At 35.2% G+C, this 6,611-nt stretch overlaps 1 pseudogene; it reads right to left on the bottom strand.

Annotated features, from left to right (window-relative positions):
* Positions 1–4,359: 4,359 nt before the first annotated feature.
* Positions 4,360–5,572, bottom strand: LOC116111613 (annotated as a pseudogene).
* Between the last annotated feature and the right edge of the window lie 1,039 nt (positions 5,573–6,611).

The following is a 6,611-nucleotide window of genomic DNA, read 5'->3' as shown; positions in this document are numbered from 1 at the left end:
TGGTTTGTCATATGACTCGCACTCAGCATGTTTGGTTGAGTCAAGTCATATGGAGTAGATTGGTGAATCGTTCCATCGTGTGCCGCTTGGTAATTTGGATCTCTGTTCATTCCTCTAGGTTGGATGGCTCCGATTGTGATTGATTGGGTGTTTCGACCTACATGGATAGTGAGTGGGGTTATTTGGGAGTCACTCGGTCCGTGGGGATGGATGGACTCGAATGGGGTGGATTGAAGGTGAGGGAGTCCACTTGACTCGCGAGGGTGAGTTGAGCCGAGTAGGTTTTAGGTAGGAATGGTTGATTGAAGATAAGGCGGGATGGTAAGGATGGGTGGCTCTTGTTGCAGAAGGCTTTGTGTTACTTGGATGCCTTGATCTTGTGCCTAGAGTGGGTTGGCCGGGAGCGGCCCTATTTGCTATCCTAACTCAGTTCGATTCTAGGCTGAGCCATCCACTAGTGTTGAATGGAGTTGATGTGATTGAGTATCCGAAGTGGTCAATCTGTGATTTGGAGTCTGTGATTTGGAGTCTAGAGAGGCTACATGGATGGAACAGGTGTGCGGAAACGATTGGATTGTCCCTGGCAAGGCTGAAGCTCAAGGTCATAAAATTGACTCATCTTTTCTTTCAGAGATTGGTTTTCGACCCTGCTGGAGGCGTTTTCGATCCAGATGGCAGCATTCTCGACTTTCAATGCTACCACTTTGTCTAAGTGTTGTTGCATAAGAACAGTTAGAGCTTCAAGCCTGGCCTCGAGACCAGGATTGGTGTTGTTTGAATTTTCAACCATAAGGAGTTTCCTTGCAAAGCAAGGTTTGAAAGATGAATGATTGCCAGAGGCCTCATGATGGGCGCCAAACTGTAGACGGTAAAATCTACGGTTACAGAATGGGGGTTATGATCCCGTGAGGTTGAGCCCACCAGCAATCTGTTGTACCTGCACACACAAGAAAACAAGCTTGAAGCAAACGGAAAGCACCAGGGTGGTGTTTGTCATAGGCATTCCGAAGCTCAAGTTAGCAAGGCTGAATGAGGCTAATTTAGTGAGGGTTAGGGAAAGAGAAGGTTACCAAAATTTTAGTTGTAGACTAAGACTATGGCAGCGATGTAAAGCTTTCGAGGGTGAGAACTATTGGACCAGAAGGTGTAATGTTCCATGAATGTGAGAGGATTGGCCTCTTGTTTAAATAGCAGCTGTAGGATCTTCCAGTCCTAATAGGACTGTGAGTCCTTGGAATTTGAGGTTTAGTGAATATGAAAGCCTTTGACTCTCTTACCTTAGTGGGAAAGGGAGTCCTATTCAGTCTAAGATACAGATCTTAGACGAATCAGGATAGTAATGGATCTCTTCGATAGAATCCGGATAGTGCCAAAATAAGTAGGCAACCTTGGGGTCTAAGTAAACCCTAAATCCAGTAGGTGATCTTGGATCAATAGGCTCGGACCCAGACAAGTTGATGATGAGGTCTAAATGAATCGGGGCCTTTACTAATTGGGCTCAAGCAGTGAGCAACATGGTAGGTGTAATAAGCGGGCCCAATATGCGAACTCTGTCATGGGCCAAATTGGAATTGGGCCATGACTCCGAGCTTTATTGAAGGTGTCTTTGTCTTTAGGTCTATTGAGGTCGAAGACATTTTTTGGCCCTAACAGGGTGGAATGTTGAAGAGTTGAAGAAGAACTTACAGAAGAAGGTAATGTAGACGTAGAACACAGAATGTGTAGGAGAGATTAGAACTTAAGATATAAAGGGTTAAAGGGTGTTATGAATTTATAATATGTTTAGTCCTAATCATTTCAAAATTAGATTTCCTAATTCATCTTGATTAGCTACTTTTGATTAAATTACATTTCCTAAATGCACAATTGGACACTAACTTTGTTTACTTTAATTTGTTTGTTTCTCTTCGTTTTCTACTGTTTTATTAATTTAGAAGACGTTTTTGAACTAAACAACTCCATTTAATTACATCACTTTTCCTAAATCCATACTAATTTTATTTTAATTCGTTTTGTAGATGTACAGTGATTTGATTTTATTATTTACTTCTAGATAAATATTGTTTTATTAGTTTAGAAGATGTTTCTGAATTAAACAAAGTTAAACGAATTTATTCTATGGTATCCACTCCCACCGCTAAGAGATTTGGCAGTGTTTGAATTTAATAGTCACAATTTGTATTAGTTAATCAAATATTGATTAATTCATCATAACCACATAATTGATAAATTCAGCCCTTTATTCAATTAAATTATTTTCACCATTGAGTTTTACTCAACATATTCACTTAATTTTAAGATAAAATCAATAAATTAATATTTAACTAAAACAAAATTACTGATGGAATTATGTCATAATTGATGTAATTGTACCGAATAGATTTTTACATTTATTTAAGATCCAAAAAAATTGGGATGTTTATTTTACAGGTATCGTATTACCCATGCTTCTTGTCAAGAAGGCATCCTTAATATTTATTTATAATAATTACAAGTTAAAAATTCAATTACAATAACCCTATCCAACTATAGTTACAAAAATTGTGGTCATAAAATTTGTCTAAGTTTTTTAACCGAAATTGAGTTCCAATGGATACCTGTCAAGATCATTGAACGTAACAGTGCCAAGTTATATGCTAAAAAAGGATACCAAATACTCAACAAGTTAAAAATGAATTACTGCTAGTAACAGTTTAACATAAAAATGAGACAAGGCAACTTATTATTGGAGAAGCATATAATCAGTAAAACACAATTCATTGAGAGCATAGGAAGCCTTCCATTTGATCTATGGCCATTTCAAGCATATCTTTCATAATGTGATGATGATAAAATTAAGCAACAGTTTTATCATTAGAAACACTAATTGCACCGGCACTTGTTAATGACTTCGACATTGCAACATCTACCAAAGTTGACTTTACAAACAGCATTATATACACAAGTTATCCTACACAATCAACAAACAATGTGATGAAACTGCATGAATATTTAACTTGGAGATGTTTAGAGATTCATTAACTCTAGAAGTGTACATAGTGTATGAACGATCATTTGTAATGAAACTTATCTTCATCGGATATCTCTCCTCGAGTAATGACCAAGTATTATCTTCTTTATTGCATTGCTTTGATCTTCATTGAAATAGTAATGGGTGTAAATTACTTTTATAAATATGACTTTGGCTTTATTATGATTCTGTTTTAGCAAATGCGATTGCTCTCTATTCACTTCACCATTTTCTACAAATTCCTAGACTTGAGCCATGAAGCCCTGATATATTGAATTTGCTTTCTGTTTTTTGAGAATTTTATGTGGCTGATTCTGCAGAAGTAACTGTTCGCGGGCAGATTTGCACATGATTCATGCTCTTTATCTTGATATCATCTCTCACTAATAATATTAAATATATCATTGTTATTCTCATATATAAAATTGTCAAGATTCTTCCAACTATTGAAGACAAATAGATGTCATTTTCAATAGAAAGTTTTCATCCTGCATAGATAACTTCAAGACAATCTTGAGTTTATTTGTTATTGATTATCTTAATTAATGTTGGTTGTGGTTGGCCTTCTTCAAGCCAACCTCTACACCATTAAAAACAATTTTTGATTAAAGAAGATAAATTTAGGTTAACTAATGAATATATAACCAAAGAAAAGTGTCAGAATGTTTCTAAAAAGTCATCTCCATCTGCAACAAACATATTCTTGATCACTTTCACTCCTTTAATAATCCCACTTTCACTCCTTTAATAATCCTCGAGGTCGTGGCTCATCCCCTAGAAAGGTGAAGACAAAGAGCAATGAGGAACAGAGGGCCATCACCATTAGTACCCTCTTTAATGGTGGTAGTTTTGGGTTCTGTGATCTTTGGTCCTAGTCTGTTATCGATGATGGAGTTTTTTTCGCCGCTATTTGAAGTTGGGGACTCAGAAGGCACCCTTGTTATTGTGCTGCTTCTGCTCTTAATGTTAATGCTCATACATTTTCTCTCTACATTTTTTCCTACTCTTCGCTTTCCGTCGCGTCCTGGGTTTCATCAAACCAGCAGTTCTGGTTTTGACACTGATGGGTTTGGGTTAGGGTCACTACTTCTAGTTGTGCTCTTCTTTGTTTTATACTTTGGCCTCAACAGTTAGCTTGTGTTATACATGCTTGCTTTTGTAAAATGTTTGTTGTAAAGAAAGGTTTGTGTATGTTGATAATAGTAATAGAAGGAAGATATGTCTAAAAAAAGAGCTTTGAATGTACTAGTAAAAATATTTGCCCCAACCAAGTGATGTCTCTAGGCTCTTATGTAGTTGTCTTCTCATGAGTGAATGCCCAGTTTCTGGCTCTGGTTATATAGAAGTTGCTATGATCTCCATTTTATTAATTTGCAAAGCAACAAACGTTTGATACAAACAAAAACGTTCAATAATGTAAGCAAAGTTGAATATACCTTGGGTTGCAATAAATCAGTGCAAGCAATAGTCACCTCCTCGCCTTTCTTTATCCGCTTTATACTCCTAACGACTATTCTTGGACCATCATCTCTCTCACAACCTTCAGCAACAGATATTACAGCAAAAAGCAGCGTCAGACATTAATCAAATTCTAATCAAATAACTCCTAAAATCTTGTAACATAAACAATTAACAACCTTGTACTAGTTCACTTGAGCTACAGACATCAATCTTCCCCTGCACCCAACATCAATTCATTAAAAGAAAAAAAGAGTATATAACTGTGAAAATGGCAAGCAAATAGGAGAAAAGTAATGATTTTGAACTGTGTTTTCATTCAATGATCGTAATAATATATATACAGATTACAAGGAAGATTTAAATTTAAAATATACAGAAAAGGAGGAAACTAATTAACAAACACAGTAAACAGAAACTAAAAATTGTTACAAAACTAAAAAGCCTAAAAAGTAGGAGTTGACTTGGTCTTGATTCTTGAGTGCGTCCAACAATAACTAACTTGCTAAATGGATTTTCAGGAAAAAAAAAAAAAAAATCATCTTTTTAAGATTACAGGGATTTTACATGAGGAACAATCCGCATGTTTGGCTGGTAATGAAACGCCGCCGTGTTGTTTGTCTCGGAAAGCAAGAACCTGTAACAAGCATTTGGAGAGCAACTATGATTGATCCAAGAGAATTCCTTATCGTACACGGCAATTCCTAAACTGCGCCCACTCTTATCCTGGAACTCAAAAGGCATTCGTCATCACCAAACACAACGCAGCCTCCTCCAAAACGACATCGTCCGAGAAGTTTCCTCTCGCCTTCGCCAACTCCCTCGCCCCGTCACGAATCTTTAACAACAATTTATCGCGGTTGGTCAACAAGCCGAAAAGACGAGGTTGAGGACAGGTAGAGGGAGGGGATTGGAAGAGGGAGAGGAGGCGGAAGGCGGCGCTGAGAACAGCGGAGGAGAGAAAGGAGTTGTGAAGAGAGTAAGAGAGAGGAGAGAGAGGTGGAGTTAAGTCTTGGCCGCCTTCTATGTCTTCTTTTGCTACCATTTTCACCTCCATCTCAAATTCTCTCAGTTGAACTCGACCGAGGCTTTGCTCAGTTTTTAATTGCCACTTGATTTGTTTATAAAATATGTAATGACACTTTCCAAACTTTTTATAAAATTGCTTAATATTGAAATTACAGGGAAAAATGAGTAGTTGATTTTTTTTGTTTATAAAAATTATAGGTGAAGTTTTGGGATAAAAGCAGTCTGTACAAAGGTGAAGAAGTGTTCTAATTCAAAATATGATAATAAAAAAAATTATACTATGTTCCTCAATATTAAATTTTGTGTTTCAATGGTAATTTTATAGTAAATAAATCAAAAATCAAAATTTAGAATTAATCATTATCAATAATAAAAATCTACATTATCATTTTTTTTACATATTATCTCACCATTCTAACAAATCCTAATGCTTATATTCTGAAAAATCAATTACTATTATCTTCCGGTTGTGCCTTCCGCAACCATAGATATTGGAAGAACTCATCCTTCTTTCATTAGCAACTTCAAATAATAGTCACCTTTGAGATTCTCAGCACTAAAATAGTAATCTATTATGTTTCATAATTCAATTTCCTCCCATATCTCATTAACATAATTAATTATATAAAATAATTAGATATATAACCATTATCAATTTTTAAATGTTTGAATTATTAAACAACAATACAAAAGAAAAATATGCTACTTTTAGAAAGCATTCTTTTTTCAAATATTTATAATCAAATTTCACTATGAGTTTTTAAACATGCATAACCTATGCAATGTTAAATTAAAAATTATGTTCCAACAATCAATTAGATGATTAATTTAAATCATGGTTAGAGCATGACAAATTGTATCCACATTAACATCACTCAACCCTTAACACATCAAACTATAAACCTTGCATTTAAAACAAGAGACTTTGAAACTGCCACCACCTAGTTAGAAACCTTTAACATGAAATTAGAACCATTAATAATAGTTAAAACTAAAGATAAGGTAAATGAAATATAAAACATGAAACTTGAATATTCCAATGTCAAACTTGATATAAAAAAATATTAAATAATAATTATAATAAATTGAAACTAGTAACAGGTTTCTTGAGACA

Source organism: Pistacia vera, unplaced genomic scaffold (assembly GCF_008641045.1).
Source record: "Pistacia vera cultivar Batoury unplaced genomic scaffold, PisVer_v2 Contig646, whole genome shotgun sequence".
In the NCBI taxonomy this organism is placed as follows: Eukaryota; Viridiplantae; Streptophyta; class Magnoliopsida; order Sapindales; family Anacardiaceae; genus Pistacia; species Pistacia vera.
Note: the sequence above shows the minus strand (reverse complement) of the source record. Positions and strands in the feature narration are given on the sequence as shown.